The following is a 22,434-nucleotide window of genomic DNA, read 5'->3' as shown; positions in this document are numbered from 1 at the left end:
TCATCTTTCTACCTCCAATTTGGCGTCCTGCATCTCCTCGTTCCCTCCACCTCTGACACATACATCCTCTTTGTCAATCTTTCCTCACTTGTGCAAGTCTTTTTCACATTATAGCATATTCCTTGGATACTTGAAAATATGACTTTTTATATTAACAAGTCCTTCCCAAATATTAATACACCAGGAGGTGATAAATCTAAATGATTAAAATGATCACACTGAGATTTATCTTCATACTAATAAGAAAACTGTAGTGCAATGATCTTAACAACACATGGTGTCCCATTTCAGTTTTAGAACACATGGTATCCCATTTTATAGTAATAATTCATGAAAGTACAGCGACATATTTAGACAAAAGTCAAAAACGATAGCGGGAAGAAAAACGTAATCATACAACAACAAATCAAATGGCAAAATATTCTGTAAGTTTACTTACAATCATGAATGAACAGTATGAAGTAAGCAACACTAATTGTCACTGATATGCTTATATCAGTGGCCCAAGTGGTGCTGTTACAGATGTAAATGATAAACATTCTTGTGTTTGTGTTCAAGTGCAGTGTCTCAGCAGTGATGCTGCAGTTCAGATACATAGAGCTAGACCACCTGTGCGAAAAAAAAATTCCAACTGAGAGAAATAATTTCACGCATATAAAAGAATTTACAGTCTCCTTATCAGAATCTTCATTATCCTCAATTTTCATAGGTCGGGGAAAGAAGCTAGCAATCATCATTCAAAATTATAAAAATATCTCTGCACTTCTATAGCTATTATCTTTCATACCAATAAAATACAATGAAACATTATAAGAACCTCTCACAAACCTCTCACACACATCCCTACCCATGACCAACAAACTAAAAGTGAAATATGATTTTCCTCACTTTAGCAAGCCCTTTTAACTTTACAGCAGATTCCTTATATACTTAAAAATATGACATTTTATATTAACAAGTCCTTCCCAAACATTAAAACACCTTTTGGTGATAAATATAAATGATAAAAATGATCATACTGAGCTTTATCTCCATACTAATACGAAAATTGTAGAGCTGATCTTAAGAACACACATGGTATCCCATTTTATAGTAACATTTCATGAAAGTTTTTTTTTTTTTTTTTTTTTTTTTTTTTTTTTTTTTATACTTTGTCGCTGTCTCCCGCGTTTGCGAGGTAGCGCAAGGAAACAGACGAAAGAAATGGCCCAACCCCCCCCCCCCATACACATGTACATACACACGTCCAGACACGCAAATATACATACCTACACAGCTTTCCATGGTTTACCCCAGACGCTTCACATGCCTTGCTTCAATCCACTGACAGCACGTCAACCCCTGTATACCACATGACTCCAATTCACTCTATTTCTTGCCCTCCTTTCACCCTCCTGCATGTTCAGGCCCCGATCACACAAAATCTTTTTCACTCCATCTTTCCACCTCCAATTTGGTCTCCCTCTTCTCCTCGTTCCCTCCACCTCCGACACATATATCCTCTTGGTCAATCTCTCCTCACTCATTCTCTCCATGTGCCCAAACCATTTCAAAACACCCTCTTCTGCTCTCTCGACCACGCTCTTTTTATTTCCACACATCTCTCTTACCCTTACGTTACTTACTCGATCAAACCACCTCACACCACACATTGTCCTCAAACATCTCATTTCCAGCACATCCATCCTCCTGCGCACATCTCTATCCATAGCCCACGCCTCGCAACCATACAGCATTGTTGGAACCACTATTCCCTCAAACATACCCATTTTTGCTTTCCGAGATAATGTTCTCGACTTCCACACATTTTTCAAGGCTCCCAAAATTTTCGCCCCCTCCCCCACCCTATGATCCACTTCCGCTTCCATGGTTCCATCCGCTGACAGATCCACTCCCAGATATCTAAAACACTTCACTTCCTCCAGTTTTTCTCCATTCAAACTCACCTCCCAATTGACTTGACCCTCACCCCTACTGTACCTAATAACCTTGCTCTTATTCACATTTACTCTCAACTTTCTTCTTCCACACACTTTACCAAACTCAGTCACCAGCTTCTGCAGTTTCTCACATGAATCAGCCACCAGCGCTGTATCATCAGCGAACAACAATTGACTCACTTCCCAAGCTCTCTCATCCCCAACAGACTTCATACTTGCCCCTCTTTCCAGGACTCTTGCATTTACCTCCTTTACAACCCCATCCATAAACAAATTAAACAACCATGGAGACATCACACACCCCTGCCGCAAACCTACATTCACTGAGAACCAATCACTTTCCTCTCTTCCTACACGTACACATGCCTTACATCCTCGATAAAAACTTTTCACTGCTTCTAACAACTTGCCTCCCACACCATATATTCTTAATACCTTCCACAGAGCATCTCTATCAACTCTATCATATGCCTTCTCCAGATCCATAAATGCTACATACAAATCCATTTGCTTTTCTAAGTATTTCTCACATACATTCTTCAAAGCAAACACCTGATCCACACATCCTCTACCACTTCTGAAACCGCACTGCTCTTCCCCAATCTGATGCTCTGTACATGCCTTCACCCTCTCAATCAATACCCTCCCATATAATTTACCAGGAATACTCAACAAACTTATACCTCTGTAATTTGAGCACTCACTCTTATCCCCTTTGCCTTTGTACAATGGCACTATGCACGCATTCCGCCAATCCTCAGGCACCTCACCATGAGTCATACATACATTAAATAACCTTACCAACCAGTCAACAATACAGTCACCCCCTTTCTTAATAAATTCCACTGCAATACCATCCAAACCTGCTGCCTTGCCGGCTTTCATCTTCCGCAAAGCTTTTACTACCTCTTCTCTGTTTACCAAATCATTTTCCCTAACCCTCTCACTTTGCACACCACCTCGACCAAAACACCCTATATCTGCCACTCTGTCATCAGACACATTCAACAAACCTTCAAAATACTCATTCCATCTCCTTCTCACATCACCGCTACTTGTTATCACCTCCCCATTTACGCCCTTCACTGAAGTTCCCATTTGCTCCCTTGTCTTACGCACCCTATTTACCTCCTTCCAGAACATCTTTTTATTCTCCCTAAAATTTACTGATAGTCTCTCACCCCAACTCTCATTTGCCCTTTTTTTCACCTCTTGCACCTTTCTCTTGACCTCCTGTCTCTTTCTTTTATACTTCTCCCACTCAATTGCATTTTTTCCCTGCAAAAATCGTCCAAATGCCTCTCTCTTCTCTTTCACTAATACTCTTACTTCTTCATCCCACCACTCACTACCCTTTCTAAACAGCCCACCTCCCACTCTTCTCATGCCACAAGCATCTTTTGCGCAATCCATCACTGATTCCCTAAATACATCCCATTCCTCCCCGACTCCCCTTACTTCCATTGTTCTCACCTTTTTCCATTCTGTACACAGTCTCTCCTGGTACTTCCCCACACAGGTCTCCTTCCCAAGCTCACTTACTCTCACCACCTTCTTCACCCCAACATTCACTCCTCTTTTCTGAAAACCCATACTAATCTTCACCTTAGCCTCCACAAGATAATGATCAGACATCCCTCCAGTTGCACCTCTCAGCACATTAACATCCAAAAGTCTCTCTTTCGCACGCCTGTCAATTAACACGTAATCCAATAACGCTCTCTGGCCATCTCTCCTACTTACATAAGTATACTTATGTATATCTCGCTTTTTAAACCAGGTATTCCCAATCATCAGTCCTTTTTCAGCACATAAATCTACAAGCTCTTCACCATTTCCATTTACAACACTGAACACCCCATGCATACCAATTATTCCCTCAACTGCCACATTACTCACCTTTGCATTCAAATCACCCATCACTATAACCCGGTCTCGTGCATCAAAACCGCTAACACACTCATTTAGCTGCTCCCAAAACACTTGCCTCTCATGATCTTTCTTCTCATGCCCAGGTGCATATGCACCAATAATCACCCACCTCTCTCCATCAACTTTCAATTTTACCCATATTAATCGAGAATTTACTTTCTTACATTCTATCACATACTCCCACAACTCCTGTTTCAGGAGTATTGCTACTCCTTCCCTTGCTCTTGTCCTCTCACTAACCCCTGACTTCACTCCCCAGACATTTCCAAACCACTCTTCCCCTTTACCCTTGAGCTTCGTTTCACTCAGAGCCAAAACATCCAGGTTCCTTTCCTCAAACATACTACCTATCTCTCCTTTTTTCACATCTTGGTTACATCCACACACATTTAGGCACCCCACTCTGAGCCTTCGAGGAGGATGATCACTCCCCGCGTGACTCCTTCTTCTGTTTCCCATTTTAGAAAGTTAATACAAGGAGGGGAGGATTTCCGGCCCCCCGCTCCCGTCCCCTCTAGTCGCTTTCTACGACACGCGAGGAATACGTGGGAAGTATTCTTTCACCCCTATCCCCATGAAAGTATACGGACATATTTAGACAAACGTTAAAAAAGATAGCAGGAAATGTAACCCTACCACAAAAAAATCAAATGGCTGATGATACAGCGCTGGTGGCTGATTCATGTGAGAAACTGCAGAAGCTGGTGACTGAGTTTGGAAAAGTGTGTGGAAGAAGAAAGTTAAGAGTAAATGTGAATAAGAGCAAGGTTATTAGGAACAGTAGGGTTGAGGGTCAAGTCAATTGGGAGGTAAGTTTGAATGGAGAAAAACTGGAGGAAGTGAAGTGTTTTAGATATCCGGGAGTGGATCTAGCAGCGGATGGAACCATGGAAGCAGAAGTGGATCATAGGGTGGGGGAGGGGGCGAAAATGCTGGGAGCCTTGAAGAATGTGTGGAAGTCGAGAACATTATCTCGGAAAGCAAAAATGGGTATGTTTGAAGGAATAGTGGTTCCAACAATGTTGTACGGTTGCGAGGCGTGGGCTATGGATAGAGTCGTGCGCAGGAGGATGGATGTGCTGGAAATGAGATGTTTGAGGACAATGTGTGGTGTGAGGTGGTTTGATTGAGTAAGTAACGTAAGGGTAAGAGAGATGTGTGGAAATAAAAAGAGCGTGGTTGAGAGAGCAGAAGAGGGTGTTTTGAAATGGTTTGGGCACATGGAGAGAATGAGTGAGGAAAGATTGACCAAGAGGATATATGTGTCAGAGGTGGAGGGAACGAGAAGAGGGAGACCAAATTGGAGGTGGAAAGATGGAGTGAAAAAGATTTTGTGTGATCGCGGCCTGAACATGCAGGAGGGTGAAAGGAGGGCAAGGAATAGAGTGAATTGGAGCGATGTGGTATACCGGGGTTGACGTGCTGTCAGTGGATTGAATCGGGGCATGTGAAGCGTCTGGGGTAAACCATGGAAAGCTGTGTAGGTATGTATATTTGCGTGTGTGGACGTATGTATATACATGTGTATGGGGGTGGGTTGGGCCATTTCTTTCGTCTGTTTCCTTGCGCTACCTCGCAAACACAGGAGACAGCGACAAAAAAAAAAAAAAAAAAAAAAAAAAAAAAAAAAAATTATAAGTTAACTTACAATCATGAATGAACAGTATGGAGTAAGCAACACTAATTGTCACTGATATGCTTATATCACTGACCCATGTGGTGCTCTTACAGATGTAAATGATACAAATTCTTGTGTTCAAGTGTGTCTCAGTAGTGATGCTGCAGTCCAGATGCGTAGAGACAAGCTAGACCACCTATATAATAGCAAACAATTCCAATAGAGACAATAATTTCATACAACTAAAAGAATTTACAGTCTTATTATCAGTAAAATATTATCAACATATCTTCAGCTGAACTATGCAACATCATTTTCTTAATAAAAAAAAGTTTTATACAGAAATAGTAGGGTTATGGGACAAGCTAACTGGGATGTAAGTTTGTAAGTGTTTTAGATATCTAGGAGTGGACTTAGCAGCAAATGGAACCATGGAAGAGAAAGCGAATCACAGGATGGGGGGCAGGGCGACTTTTCTGGGAGCAATGAAGAATGTGTGGAAGGAGAAAACATTATCCGAGACAGAAAAATGGGTTGTTTGAAGGAAAAGTATTTCTAACAGTATTATATGGTTGCAAGGCATGGGCTACAGAGAGGGTTGTAAGGAGAGTGGATGTGTTGGAAATTAAATGTTTGAGGACAATATGTGGTGTATCATAGTTTGATCGAATAAATAATGAAAGAATAAGAGAGATGTGATACAAAGTGTGGCTGAGAGAGCAGATGAGGGCGTGTTGAAAAGGTCTGGACATATGGAGAATGAGAGAGGAAAGATTGACAAAGGATATATAAGTCAGAGGTGGAGGTTAACAAGGAGAAACAGGGAACAAAATTGGAGGTGAAAGGATGGAGTGAAAAAGATTTTGAGAGATTGGGGCCTGAACATACTTGAGGGCAAAATGAGTGCAAGGGAAAGAGCAAATTGGAATGAGGTAGTATACCGGAGTTGACATGCTGTCAATGGACTGAACCAGGGTATGTAAAACACCTGGGGTAAACCATGGTAAGTTTTGTAGGACCTGGATGTGGAAAGGGAGCTGTGGTTTCAGTGCATTACACATGACAGCCAGAGACTGAATGAATGTGGCCTTTTTTTTTGTCTGTCTTCTTGGCACTATAAAACTGAAGCAGGAGGTAGCGATGTTGTTTCCTATGGGGTGGGGCAGTGCTAAGTTCAGTCCATTGACATCACGTCAACCCTGGTATACCACATCATTCCAAATCACACTATTCCTTCCACACCTCTCACCCTTTTGTATGTTCAGGCCCTGATCACTCAAAATCTTTTTCACTTCATCCTTCCACCTCCAATTTGGTCTCCTGCATCTCCTTGTTCCCTCCACCTCTGACACATACATCCGCTTTGTCAATCTTTCCTCACTTATGTAAGTCTTTTTCACATTATAGGACTTTCCTTGGATACTTGAAAATATGACTTTTTATATTAACGAGTCCTTCCCAAATATTAATACACCAGGAGGTGATAAATTTAAATGATTAAAATGATCACACTGAGATTTATCTTCATACTAATAAGAAAACTGTAGTGCAATGATCTTAACAACACATGGTGTCCCATTTCATTTTTAGAACACATGGCATCCCATTTTATAGTAATATTTCATTAAAGTACAGCGACATGTTTAGACAAATGTTAAAATAGATAGCAGGAAGAAAAACGTGATCACACTACAACAAATCAAATGGCAAAATATTCTACAAGTTTACTTACAATCACGAATGAACAGGATGAAGTAAGCAACACTAATTGTCACTGATATGCTTATATCAGTGGCCCAAGTGGTGCTGTTACAGATGTAAATGATAAAAATTCTTGTGTTCAAGTGCAGTGTCTCAGCAGTGATGCTACAGTTCAGATATGTAGAGCTAGACCACCTATGCGAAAAGAAACAATTCCAACTGTGAGAGAAATAATTTCATGAATATAAAAGAATTTACAGTCTCGTTATCAGAATCTTCATTATCCTCAATTTTCATAGGTCGGGGAAAGAAGATAGCAATCATCATTCAAAATTATAAAAATATCTCTGCGCTTCTATTGCTATTATCTTTCATACCAATAAATACAATGAAACATTATGAGAACCTCTCACAAAACACACACATCCCTACCCATGACCAACAAACTAAAAGTGAAATATGATTTTCCTCACTTATGCAAGTCCTTTTCACTTTACAGCAGATTCCTTATATACTTAAAAATATGGCTTTTTATATTAACAAGTCCTTCCCAGACATTAAAACACCATCTGATGCTAAATCTAAATGACAAAAATGATCATACCGAGCTTTATTTCCATACTAATACGAAAATTGTAGTGAGATGATCTTAAGAACACACATGATATCCCATTTTATAGTAATAATTCATGAAAGTAACCAGACATATTTAGACAAATGTTAAAAAAGATAGCAGGAAATGTAACCCTACCACAAAAAAATCAAATGGCAAAACATTTTATAATTTACAATCATGAATGAACAGTATGGAGTAAGCAACACTAATTGTCACTGATATGCTTACATCAGTGATCCATGTGGTGCTCTTACGGAAGTAAATGATACAAATTCTTGTGTTCAAGTGTGTCTCAGTAGTGATGCTGCAGTCCAGATGCGTAGAGCCAAACTAGAACACCTATGAAATAAACAATTCCAATAGAGATAAATAAATTCATACAACTAAAAGAATTTACAGTCTTGTTATCAGTAAAATATTATCAACATATCTTCAGCTGAACTATGCAACATCATTTTCTTAATAAAAAAAAAGTTTTATATAGAAATACATAATGTCATATTGACATTAGCTATACTTTATAAAAGCATTCAGTGATAAGCATGGAGAGAGAGAGAGAGAGAGAGAGAGAGAGAGAGAGAGAGAGAGAGAGAGAGAGAGAGAGAGAGAGAGAGAGAGAGAGAGAGAGAGAGAGAGAGAGAGAGAGAGAGAGAGAGAGAGAGAGAGAGAGAGAGAGAGAGAGAGAGAGAGAGAGAGAGAGAGAGAGAGAGAGAGAGAGAGAGAGAGAGAGAGAGAGAGAGAGAGAGAGAGAGAGAGAGAGAGAGAGAGAGAGAGAGAGAGAGAGAGAGAGAGAGAGAGAGAGAGAGAGAGAGAGAGAGAGAGAGAGAGAGAGAGAGAGAGAGAGAGAGAGAGAGAGAGAGAGAGAGAGAGAGAGAGAGAGAGAGAGAGAGAGAGAGAGAGAGAGGAGAGAGAGAGAGAGAGAGAGAGAGAGAGAGAGAGAGAGAGAGAGAGAGAGAGAGAGAGAGAGAGAGAGAGAGAGAGAGAGAGAGAGAGAGAGAGAGAGAGAGAGAGAGAGAGAGAGAGAGAGAGAGAGAGAGAGAGAGAGAGAGAGAGAGAGAGAGAGAGAGAGAGAGAGAGAGAGAGAGAGAGAGAGAGAGAGAGAGAGAGAGAGAGAGAGAGAGAGAGAGAGAGAGAGAGAGAGAGAGAGAGAGAGAGAGAGAGAGAGAGAGAGATATCAATGTGCTGTCAATGCCCTGAACCACAGCATGAGAAACATCTGGGGTAAACCATAGAAAGTCCTGCATGGCCTGGATGTAAATAGCAAGCTGTGTTTTCATTGCATTAAACATAACAGCTTGAGATTAGACATAAGTGGATGTTGCCTTCATCTCTTCCTAGCACTACCTCACTAACACAGGAAATGCCAATGATACAGCTCTAGTGGTTGATTCGAGTAAGAAACTATAGAAGTTGGTGACTGAGTTTGGAAAACTCTGTGAAAGAAGAAAGTCGAGAGTAAATGTGAATAAGAGCAAGGTTATTACGATCAGCAGAGTTGAGAGATAAGCTAATGGGGATGTGAGTTTGGACAGAGAAAAAAAGAAGTGTTTTAGATATCTAGGAGTGGACTTAGCAGCAAATGGAACCATGGAAGCAGAAGTGAGTCACAGGGTGGGGGAGAGGGTGACCCTTCTGGGAACAATGATGAATGTGGAAAAAGAAAAAAACATTTCAAAGAGCAATAATGGGTTGTTTGAAGAAATAGTAGTTCTAACAATGTTGTATGGTTGCAAGGAGTTGTATGGTTGTAAGGACTTGATGTATTGGAAATGAAATGTTTGAGGACAATATGTGGTGCAAGGGGGTTTGATCAAATAAGTAATGAAAGGGTGGGAGATGTGTGGAAATAAAATGTGTGTCGTTGAGAGAGCAGAAGAGGGTGTGTTGAAATGGTTTGGACATATGGAGAGAATGAATTAGGAAGGAATGGCAGAGAGGATATATGTGTCAGAGGTGGAAGGAGCAAGGAGAAGCAGGAGACCAAATTGCAGGTGGAAAGATGGAGTGAAAAAGATTTTGAGCAATCGGGGCCTGAATATACATGAGGGTGAGAGGCATGCAAGGAATAGAGTGAATTGGAATGATGTGGTACACAGGGGCGTAAAGTGCGTAAGACAAGGGAGCAAATGGGAACTTCAGTGAAGGGCGCAAATGGGGAGGTGATAACAAGTAGTGGTGATGTGAGAAGGAGATGGAGTGAGTATTTTGAAGGTTTGTTGAATGTGTTTGATGATAGAGTGGCAGATATAGGGTGTTTTGGTCGAGGTGGTGTGCAAAGTGAGAGGGTTAGGGAAAATGATTTGGTAAACAGAGAAGAGGCAGTGAAAGCTTTGCGGAAGATGAAAGCCGGCAAGGCAGCAGGTTTGGATGGTATTGCAGTGGAATTTATGAAAAAAGGGGGTGACTGTATTGTTGACTGGTTGGTAAGGTTATTTAATGTATGTATGACTCATGGTGAGGTGCCTGAGGATTGGCGGAATGTGTGCATAGTGCCATTGTACAAAGGCAAAGGGGATAAGAGTGAGTGCTCAAATTACAGAGGTATAAGTTTGTTGAGTATTCCTGGTAAATTATATGGGAGGGTATTGATTGAGAGGGTGAAGGCATGTACAGAGCATCAGATTGGGGAAGAGCAGTGTGGTTTCAGAAGTGGTAGAGGATGTGTGGATCAGGTGTTTGCTTTGAAGAATGTATGTGAGAAATACTTAGAAAAGCAAATGGATTTGTATGTAGCATTTATGGATCTGGAGAAGGCATATGATAGAGTTGATAGAGATGCTCTGTGGAAGGTATTAAGAATATATGGTGTGGGAGGCAAGTTGTTAGAAGCAGTGAAAAGTTTTTATCGAGGATGTAAGGCATGTGTACGTGTAGGAAGAGAGGAAAGTGATTGGTTCTCAGTGAATGTAGGTTTGCGGCAGGGGTGTGTGATGTCTCCATGGTTGTTTAATTTGTTTATGGATGGGGTTGTTAGGGAGGTAAATGCAAGAGTTTTGGAAAGAGGAGCAAGTATGAAGTCTGTTGGGGATGAGAGAGCTTGGGAAGTGAGTCAGTTGTTGTTCGCTGATGATACAGCGCTGGTGGCTGATTCATGTGAGAAACTGCAGAAGCTGGTGACTGAGTTTGGTAAAGTGTGTGGAAGAAGAAAGTTAAGAGTAAATGTGAATAAGAGCAAGGTTATTAGGTACAGTAGGGTTGAGGGTCAAGTCAATTGGGAGGTGAGTTTGAAGGGAGAAAAACTGGAAGTGAAGTGTTTTAGATATCTGGGAGTGGATCTGGCAGCGGATGGAACCATGGAAGCGGAAGTGGATCATAGGGTGGGGGAGGGGGCGAAAATTCTGGGGGCCTTGAAGAATGTGTGGAAGTCAAGAACATTATCTCGGAAAGCAAAAATGGGTATGTTTGAAGGAATAGTGGTTCCAACAATGTTGTATGGTTGCGAGGCGTGGGCTATGGATAGAGTTGTGAGCAGGAGGATGGATGTGCTGGAAATGAGATGTTTGAGGACAATGTGTGGTGTGAGGTGGTTTGATCGAGTGAGTAACGTAAGGGTAAGAGAGATGTGTGGAAATAAAAAGAGCGTAGTTGAGAGAGCAGAAGAGGGTGTTTTGAAGTGGTTTGGGCACATGGAGAGAATGAGTGAGGAAAGATTGACCAAGAGGATATATGTGTCGGAGGTGGAGGGAACGAGGAGAAGAGGGAGACCAAATTGGAGGTGGAAAGATGGAGTGAAAAAGATTTTGTGTGATCGGGGCCTGAACATGCAGGAGGGTGAAAGGAGGGCAAGGAATAGAGTGAATTGGAGCGATGTGGTATACCGGGGTTGACGTGCTGTCAGTGGATTGAATCAAGGCATGTGAAGCGTCTGGGGTAAACCATGGAAAGCTGTGTAGGTATGTATATTTGCGTGTGTGGACGTATGTATATACATGTGTATGGGGGGGGTTGGGCCATTTCTTTCGTCTGTTTCCTTGTGCTATCTCGCAAACGCGGGAGACAGCGACAAAGTATAATAAAAATATAAATATTAAAAAAGATAGTGGGGAAAACACGAGATCCAACCACAAAAAATCAAATGGCAAAATATTTCATAAGTTTACTTACAATTATGAATGAAGAGTATGGAGTATGCAACACTAATTGTCACTGATTTCCTTATATCAGTGACCCATGTGGTGCTCTTACAGATGTAAATCTACAAATTCTTGTGTTTGAGTGCAGTGTCTCATCAGTGATGCTGCAGTTCAGATACATATTGCTAGACCACCTATGCAAAAAGAAACAATTACAACTATGAGAAAAATAACTTCATCCAAATAAAAAGAATTTAGTCTACCAAAATCTTCATTATCCTCAATTTTCTTAGTTTGGGGAATGAAGATAGCAATCATCATTCAAAATTATAAAAATATCTGTATATTATATCTTTACATTATACTTTGTTGCTGTCTCCCATGTTAGAGAGGTAGCGCAAGGAAACAGACGAAAGAATGGCCCAAACAACCCACGTACACATGTATATACATAAACGCCCACACACGCACATATACATACCTATACATTTCAACACATACATACATAAACAAACATACATATACACACATGAACATATTCATACATGCTGCCTTCATCCATTACCGTCGCCATCCCACCACAATGAAATGACACCCCCCTCCCCCATCATGCGCATGAGGTAGCACTAAGAACAAAGGCCACATTCATTCACACTCAGACTCTAGCTGTCATGTGTAATGCACCGAAACCACAGCTCCCTTTCCACATCTAGGCCCCACAAAACTTTTCATGGTTTAACCCAGATGCTTCAAATGCCCTGGTTCAATCCATTGACAGCACATCGATCCCGGTATACCACATCATTCCAATTCCCTCTATTCCTTCCACGCCTTTCACCCTCCTGTATGTTCAGGCCCCGATTGCTCAAAATCTTTTTCACTCCATCCTTCTACCTCCAATTTGGTCTCCTACTTTTCCTCATTCCCTCCACCTCTGATGCATATATCCTCTTTGTCAATCTTTCCTCACTCATTCTCTCAATGGGACCAAACCATTTCAATACACCCTCTTCTGCTCCCTCAACCACACTCTTTCTATTACCACACATCTCTCTCAACCTTTCATTACTTACTCGAACAAACCACCTCACATCACATAATGTCCTTAAACATCTCATTTCCAACACATCCACTCTCCACTGCACAACCCCATCTAGTGCCCATGCCTCGCAACCATATAACATTGTTGGAACCACTATTCCTTCAAACACACCCATTTTTGCTTTCTGACATAATGTTCTCGCCTTCCACAAATTCTTCAACACTCCCAGAACCTTTGTTCCCTCCCCACCCCATGAATCGCTTCCGCTTCCATGGTTCCATCAGCTGCAAAACCACTCCCAGATATCTAAAACACTTCACTTCCTCCAGTTTTTCTCTATTCAAACTTACCTCCCTCTCTATACTTCTTTGTTACTATCTTTCATACCCAAAAAATAGAATGAAGGAAAACATGATCATACCACAAAAAATCAAATGCCAAAATATTCTATAAGTGTACTTATAATTATGAATGAACAGTATGGAGTAGCAACACTAATTGTCACTGATATGCTTATATCAAAAGGCCCAAGTGGTGCTCTTACAGATGTAAATGATACAAGTTCTTGTGTAAAAGATCGGTGTCTCAGCAGTGATCCTGCAGTTCTGATACGCAGAACTAGACCACCTATGCAAAAAAAAAATTCCAACTGTAATACAATTAACTTTTTGCAAATACAAGAATTTACAGTCTTATCAGAATCTTCATTATCCTCAATTTTCATAGGTCAGGGAAAGAGGATAGCAATCATAATTCAAAATTACAAAAATATCTCAGTACTTTTATTGTTATCTTTCATAATAAAATAAAATGAAGAAAACTGTGACCATACCACAACAAATCAAATGGCAAAATATTCTATAAGTGTACTTACAATCATGAATGAACAGTATGGAGTAAGCAACACTAATTGTCACTGATATGCTTATATCAAAAGCCTAAGTGGTGCTGTTACAGATGCAAACGATAAAAATTCTTGTGTTCAAGTGCAGTGTCTCAGCAGTGATGCTGCAGTTCAGATACGTAGGGATAGACCACCTATGCAAAAAGAAACAATTCCAACTGTGAGACAAATAACTTCATGCAAATAAAAGAATTTATAGTCTCATTACCAGAATCTTCATTACCCTCAATTTTCTTAGGTCAGGGAAAGAAGATAGCAATCATAATTCAAAATTACAAAAATATCTCAGTACTTTTATTGTTATCTTTCATACCAATAAAATAAAATGAAATATTATAAGAACCTCTCACAGAACACATCCCTATCCATGACCAACATACTAAAAGTGAAACATGATTTTCCTCACTTATGTAGTCCTTTTCACTTTACAGCAGATTCCTTATATACTTGAAAATATGACTTTTCATATTAACAAGTCCTTCCCAAACATTAAAACACCATCTGGTGATAAATCTAAATGATAAAAATGATCATACTGAGCTTTATCTCCATACTAATACGAAAATTGTAGTGAACTGATCTTAAGAGCACATAGTATCCCATTTTATAGTAATATTCCATGAAAGTACAGGGACATATTTAGACAAAGGTTAAAAAAGATAGCAGGAAATGTGACCCTACCACAAAAAAATCAAATGGCAAAATATTTTTAAAAGTTTACTTACAATCATGAATGAAGAGTATGGAGTACGGAGCACTAATTGTCACTGATATGCTTATATCAGTGACCCATGTGGTGCTCTTACAGATGTAAATGATACAAATTCTCGTGTTCAAGTGCAGTGTCTCAGCAGTGATGCTGCAGTTCAGATACGTAGAGCTAGACCACCTATGCAAAAACAAACAATTCCAACTGAGAGACAAATAACCTCATACAACTAAAAGAATTTAGTCTTGTTATCAGTAAAATATCAACATACCTTAAGATGAGCTATGCATCACTGTTTTCTCATTAAATGAAAAGTTTGATATAGAAATACATCGTCATATTGACATCAACTTAATTATATGAAAGGATTCATTGATATGCATATGCAATCCATTAGAGAGAGAGAGAGAGAGAGAGAGAGATTTCTGGTCTTTTATACTGGGATCAACGTGCTGTCAAAGCTCTGAACCACAGCATGTGAAACATCTGGGGTAAACCATAGAATGTCTTGCACTGCCTAGAGAGAGAGAGAGAGAGAGAGAGAGAGAGAGAGAGAGAGAGAGAGAGAGAGAGAGAGAGAGAGAGAGAGAGAGAATTTTTCTGGTCTATTGTTTTATACTGGGATCAACGTGCTGTCAATGCTCTGAACCACAGCATGTGAAACATCTGGGGTAAACCATAGAATGTCTTGCACTGCCTAGAGAGAGAGAGAGAGAGAGAGAGAATTTTTCTGGTCTATTGTTTTATACTGGGATCAACGTGCTGTCAATGCTCTGAACCACAGCATGTAAAACATCAGGGGTAAATCATGGAAAATCTTGCATGGCCTGGATGTAAATAGCTAGCTGTGGTTTCACCGAATTAAACATAATAGCTTGAGATTGGATGTAAGTGGATATTGCCTTCAACTGTTCCTAGCACTACCTCGCTAAAGAGGAAATAATGATATTGCTCTAGTGGCTGATTTGAGAGAGAATCTGCAGAAGTTGGTGACTGAGTTTGGAAAACTGTGAAAGAAGAATGTTGTGAGGAAATGTGAATAAGAGCATGGTTCCATCCACTGCTAAGCCCACTCCCTGATAATAAAACACTTCACTTCCTCCAGTTTTCTCCATTCAAACTTACCTCCCAATTAACTTACCCCTCAACCCTATGGAACCAAATAACCTTGCTCTTTTTCGCATTTACTCTCAATTTGCTTCTTTCACACTCTTTACCAAACTCAGTCACCAACTTCTGCAGTTTCTCACCCGAATCAGCCACCAGCACTGTTATCATCAGTGGGTGAAAGGAGAAAGTTGAAAGTAATTAAGAATGAGTAAGGGTTCAGTAGGGTTGGAGGATAAGTTAGTTGGGATGTAAGTTTGAATGGAGAAAAACTGGAAGTGAAGGGTTTTAAATACCTGGGAATGGCCTTGGCAGTAAATGGAACTATGGAAGTGAAAGAGTCATAGGGTGAGGGAGGGGGCGAAGGTTCTGGGAGAGATGAAGACATGGGTTACAAATAGGATTGTATGAAGGGAGGATGTGGTGGGAATTACATGCTTCAGGACAAGATGTGGTGCGAGGTGGTTTGATCAAGTTAGTAATGAAAGGGTAAGAAAGAGATGTGGTAATAAAAAGAATGTGGTTGAGAGAGCAGAAGAGGAGGTTGAAATAGTATGGACATATGGAAAGAACGAGTGAGGAAAGGCTGACAAAGAGGATATATATGTCAGAGGTGGAGGGAAAAGGATTAGCAGGAAACCAAACTGGAGGTGGAAGGATAGAGTGAAAAAGATTTTGCATGATTGGGACCTGAACATGCAGGAGGGTGAGGCGTGCAAGGAATAGAGTGAACTGGAACAATGTGGTATACTGGGGTTGATGTGCTGTCAATGGACTGAACAGGCTGATGTGCTGTTAATGGACTGAACCAGGGAATGTGAAACATTTGGGGTAAACCATGGAAAGGTGTATGGTGCCTAAATGTGGATAGGGAATTGTGGTTTCAGTGCATTACACATGTGAATGAATGCGACCTGTTCTTGTCTGTCTTCCTGGGACTACCTCACTGATGAATGGGATGGTGATGCTGTTTCCTGTGGGCAGGGTGGCACTGGGAATGGATGAAGAAGAGCAAGTATGAACATGTCCTTGTGTATATAAGTCTGTGTAAGTGTATGTATATAAGTAAATGTATGTATATGTAAGTGTATGAACATGCATGTATATGCATATATGAGTGAATGGGTTTTTCTTGTCTGTTTCCTGATGCTGACAAAGGGAAACGCCTATCAAGCATAATAAATAAATAAAATAAATCAATTATTTGATCTTATCTTTTTATCATACTTAACCACCATCTCCCGCGTTAGCGAGGTAGCGCAAGGAAAGAAACGAGAAATGGCCCAACCTACCCATATGCACGTATACATAAATGCCCACACACGCACATATACATTCCCCTTTTAGAAATTTAAATACAAGGAGGGGGTTTCCAGCCCCACGCTCCTGCCCCCTTTAGTCGCTTTCTACGACACAGGGAATACGTGGGAAGTATTCTTTCTCCCCTATCCCTAGGGATAAATAAGTAAATACATGTACATATTCATACTTGCTCACCTTTATCCATTCCAGCATCACCCTGTCCATCAGGAAACAGAATCGCCACCCTCTGTCAGCGAAGATGCACCAGGAAACATGAAGAAAGACCATATCCCCTCACATCTATTCTCTATATATATAAATGTTAGGTGAAGTAAATCATAGGGTGGGGGAGGGGGCGAAAATTCTGGGAGCATTGAAGAATGTGTGGAAGTCGAGAACATTATCTCGGAAAGCAAAAATGGGTATGTTTGAAGGAATAGTGGTTCCAACAATGTTATATGGTTGCAAGGCATGGGCTATGGATAGAGTTGTGCGGAGGAGGGTGGATGTGCTGGAAATGAGATGTTTGAGGACAATATGTGAAGTGAGGTGGTTTGATCGAGTAAGTAATAATAGGGTAAAAGAGATGTGTGGTAATAAAAAGAGTGTGGTTGAGAGAGCAGAAGAGGGTGTTTTGAATTGGTTTGGTCACATGGAGAGAACGAATGAGGAAAGATTGACAGAGAGGATATATGTGTCAGAGGTGGAGGGAGTGAGAAGTGGGAGACCAAATTGGAGGTGGAAAGATGGAGTGAAAAAGATTTTGAGTGATCGGGGCCTGAACATGCAGGAGGGTGAAAGGCGTGCAAGGAATAGAGTGAATTGGAACGATGTGGTATACCGGGGCAACATGTTGTCAATGGATTGAACCAGAGCATGTGAAGTGTCTGGGGTAAACCATGGAAAGTTCTGTGGGGCCTGGATGTGGAAAGGGAGCTGTGGTTTCGGTGCATTATTACATGACAGCTACAGACCGAGTGTGAACGAATGTGGCCTTTGTTGTCTTTTCCTAGCACTACCTCGCACACATGAGGGGGGAGGGGGTTGTTATTTCATTGTGGCGAGGTGGTGATGGGAATGAATAAAGACAGACAGTATGAATTATGTACATGTGTATATATGTACATGTCTGTTGAAATATGTACATGTGTATATATGTACATGTCTGTGTGTATATATATATGTATATGTTGAGATGTATAGGTATGCATATTTGTGTGTGTGGAAGTGTATGTATATACATGTGTATGTGGGTGGGTTGGGCCATTCTTTCGTCTGTTTCCTTGCACTACCTCGCTAACGCGAGACAACGACAAAGCAAAACAAATAAATATAATAAATGTTAGGTAGTTGCCTCTGAAAACGCTGTGCTTGAGTTCCCCTCTGCCAATGGACTGCTGTGGGTAAGCCACTAAAGGATAAGCTGCTGTAATAGAGTTCAATTATGGAGGCTTTTGCTATGGCCATCCCCTTGAGGGAGTTCCTCCAAAGAAGCAACAGGCATCAGAGATACAGAAAGACAGATAGAAGACTACATAGGTAAAAGTTGATAGATAGCCAGTGAGCAGGGAGGTATATTACTGGTACTACCTGCCTCAGTATGGGGAGGGTTAGCAATGGATGCATAGTGAATCAACACTTACAGTGACTGTCAAGTAGTTGTCTTCTCTTTCTAACTCACCCACACATAGATAGCTGGCATTCTGTCCACAAACACACAATCTCTCCTTGCCATATATAACGTGACAACACTTAACTCTCATAACTCACTTATTTTTATCTACTCTAGATTATCCTGCAGTGAGAGCTATCCACAAGCCAGCAGTAAAGGCTAAGAAGCAGCACCAGAGCTCACCAGTTATGGAGACTGCAGTGGACACCCCCAAGTTACCAAAGGGAACAGGCATATATATATATATTTTTTTTTTTTTTTTCATACTATTCGCCATTTCCCACGATAGCGAGGTAGCGTTAAGAACAGAGGACTGGGCCTTTGAGGGAATATCCTCACCTGGCCCTCTTCTCTGTTCCTTCTTTTTTGGGGGAAAAAAAAAAAAAAAAAAAAAAAAGAGAGGGGAGGATTCCCAGCCCCCCGCTCCCTTCCCTTTTAGTCGCCTTCTACGACACGCAGGGAATACGTGGGAAGTATTCTTTCTCCCTTATCCCCAGGGAAAAAATATATATATATTTTTTTATTTATTATACTTTGTCGCTGTCTCCCACGTTAGCGAGGCAGCGCTATATATATATATATATATATATATATATATATATATATATATATATATATATATATATATATATTTTTTGCTTTGTCGCTGTCTCCCGCGTTTGCGAGGTAGCGCAAGGAAACAGACGAAAGAAATGGCCCAACCCATCCCCATACACACGTATATACATACGTCCACACACGCAAATATACATACCTACACAGCTTTCCATGGTTTACCCTAGACGCTTCACATGCCCCGATTCAATCCACTGACAGCATGTCAACCCCGGTATACCACATCGATCCAATTCACTCTATTCCTTGCCCTCCTTTCACCCTCCTGCATGTTCAGGCCCCGATCACACAAAATCTTTTTCACTCCATCTTTCCACCTCTAATTTGGTCTCCCACTTCTCCTCGTTCCCTCCACCTCTGACACATATATCCTCTTGGTCAATCTTCCCTCACTCATTCTCTCCATGTGCCCAAACCATTTCAAAACACCCTCTTCTGCTCTCTCAACCACGCTCTTTCTATTTCCACACATCTCTCTTACCCTTACATTACTTACTCGATCAAACCACCTCACACCACACATTGTCCTCAAACATCTCATTTCCAGCACATCCATCCTCCTGCGCACAACTCTATCCATAGCCCACGTCTCGCAACCATACAACATTGTTGGAACCACTATTCCTTCAAACATACCCATTTTTGCTTTCCGAGATAATATTCTCGACTTCCACACATTCTTCAAGGCTCCCAGAACCTTCGCCCCCTCCCCCACCCTATGATCCACTTCCACTTCCATGGTTCCATCCGCTGCCAGATCCACTCCCAGACATCTAAAACACCTCACTTCCTCCAGTTTTTCTCCATTCAAACTCACCTCCCAATTATATATATATATATATATATATATATATATATATAGAGAGAGAGAGAGAGAGAGAGAGAGAATTAGTCAAGTTGGCCACTGTAACAGCTGGTTTCCTCACCTAACTTTATGCTTATGGTTCATGTAATTTTTTTTTTTTTTTTTTTTTTTTCTGTCTCCCGCGTTTGCGAGGTAGCACAAGGAAACAGACAAGAGAAATGGCCCAACCCACCCCCATACACATGTATATACATACGTCCACACACGCAAATATACATACCTACACAGCCTTCCATGGTTTACCCCAGACGCTTCACATGCCTTGATTCAATCCACTGACAGCACGTCAACCCCGGTATACCACATTGCTCCAATTCACTCTATTCCTTGCCCTCCTTTCACCCTCCTGCATGTTCAGGCCCCGATCACACAAAATCTTTTTCACTCCATCTTTCCACCTCCAATTTGGTCTCCCACTTCTCCTCGTTCCCTCCACCTCGACACATATATTCCTCTTGGTCAATCTTCCCTCACTCATTCTCTCCATGTGCCCAAACCATTTCAAAACACCCTCTTCTGCTCTCTCAACCACGCTCTTTCTATTTCCACACATCTCTCTTACCCTTACGTTACTTACTCGATCAAACCACCTCACACCACACTATTGTCCTCAAACTCAATTCAAACGACCTCCCAATTATATATATATATATATATATATATATATATATTATAGAGAGAGAGGAGAGAGAGAGAGAGAATTAGTCAAGTTGGCCACTGTAAACAGCTGGTTTCCTCACATAACTTTATGCTTAATGGTTCTGTAATTTTTTTTTTTTTTTTTTTTTTTTTTTTTTTTTTTTTTTTTTTTTTTTTTTGTCGCTGTCTCCCGCGTTTGCGAGGTAGCACAAGGAAACAGACAAGAGAAATGGCCCAACCCACCCCCATACACATGTATATACATACGTCCACACACGCAAATATACATACCTACACAGCCTTCCATGGTTTACCCCAGACGCTTCACATGCCTTGATTCAATCCACTGACAGCACGTCAACCCCGGTATACCACATTGCTCCAATTCACTCTATTCCTTGCCCTCCTTTCACCCTCCTGCATGTTCAGGCCCCGATCACACAAAATCTTTTTCACTCCATCTTTCCACCTCCAATTTGGTCTCCCTCTTCTCCTCGTTCCCTCCACCTCCGACACATATATTCTCTTGGTCAATCTTTCCTCACTCATTCTCTCCATGTGCCCGAACCATTTCAAAACACCATCTTCTGCTCTCTCAACCACGCTCTTTTTATTTCCACACATCTCTCTTACCCTTACGTTACTTACTCGATCAAACCACCTCACACCAATTATTGTCCTCAAAACATCTCATTTCCAGCACATCCATCCTCCTGCGCACAACTCTATCCATAGCCCACGTCTCGCAACCATACAACATTGTTGGAACCACTATTCCTTCAAACATACCCATTTTTGCTTTCCGAGATAATGTTCTCGACTTCCACACATTCTTCAAGGCTCCCAGAATTTTCACCCCCTCCCCCACCCTATGATCCACTTCCACTTCCATGGTTCCATCCGCTGCCAGATCCACTCCCAGATATCTAAAACACTTCACTTCCTCCAGTTTTTCTCCATTCAAACTTACCTCCCAATTGACTTGACCCTCAACCCTACTGTACCTAATAACCTTGCTCTTATTCACATTTACTCTTAACTTTCTTCTTTCACACACTTTACCAAACTCAGTCACCAGCTTCTGCAGTTTCTCACATGAATCAGCCACCAGCGCTGTATCATCAGCGAACAACAACTGACTCACTTCCCAAGCTCTCTCATCCCCAACAGACTTCATACTTGCCCCTCTTTCCAAAACTCTTGCATTCACCTCCCTAACAACCCCATCCATAAACAAATTAAACAACCATGGAGACATCACACACCCCTGCCACAAACCTACATTCACTGAGAACCAATCACTTTCCTCTCTTCCTACACGTACACATGCCTTACATCCTCGATAAAAACTTTTCACTGCTTCTAACAACTTGCCTCCCACACCATATATTCTTAATACCTTCCACAGAGCATCTCTATCAACTCTATCATATGCCTTCTCCAGATCCATAAATGCTACATACAAATCCATTTGCTTTTCTAAGTATTTCTCACATACATTCTTCAAAGCAAACACCTGATCCACACATCCTCTATATAGGAATATATAAAATCATAAAGACTGGGAATTTCAGAAAAAAATGAGACTGTTATCGTGTAATTGAAGTGATTGCTTCTTGACAATGCATTCAGCCACGGTTGACCACCATAGCTACAGGCACACATCTTTGTGTGCACATACATGTTCACCTTAGATTTA

General features: G+C 41.0%; 1 protein-coding gene across 16 annotated transcripts in view; it reads right to left on the bottom strand.

The window, feature by feature from the left end:
* Positions 1 to 20,506, bottom strand: part of LOC139766418 (uncharacterized) — a 79,147-nt gene extending 58,641 nt beyond the window's left edge. For 8 of the 16 annotated variants that reach the window (XR_011716882.1, XR_011716886.1, XR_011716889.1 and 5 more), the window contains exons 1-7: positions 14,552 to 20,506; positions 13,797 to 13,960; positions 11,912 to 12,074; positions 8,036 to 8,146; positions 7,223 to 7,386; positions 5,521 to 5,686; positions 440 to 609 (exon numbers count right to left, since the gene is read on the bottom strand). The gene's annotated coding sequence lies outside the window, so the exon portion shown is untranslated. The remainder of the gene's footprint in view (positions 1 to 439; positions 610 to 5,520; positions 5,687 to 7,222; positions 7,387 to 8,035; positions 8,147 to 11,911; positions 12,075 to 13,796; positions 13,961 to 14,551) is intronic. The other 8 variants (XR_011716888.1, XR_011716887.1, XR_011716880.1 and 5 more) reach the window with 7 other exon arrangements.
* Between the last annotated feature and the right edge of the window lie 1,928 nt (positions 20,507 to 22,434).

The sequence above is a fragment of the Panulirus ornatus genome, chromosome 57 (assembly GCF_036320965.1).
Source record: "Panulirus ornatus isolate Po-2019 chromosome 57, ASM3632096v1, whole genome shotgun sequence".
Taxonomy (NCBI): Eukaryota; Metazoa; Arthropoda; class Malacostraca; order Decapoda; family Palinuridae; genus Panulirus; species Panulirus ornatus.
Note: the sequence above shows the minus strand (reverse complement) of the source record. Positions and strands in the feature narration are given on the sequence as shown.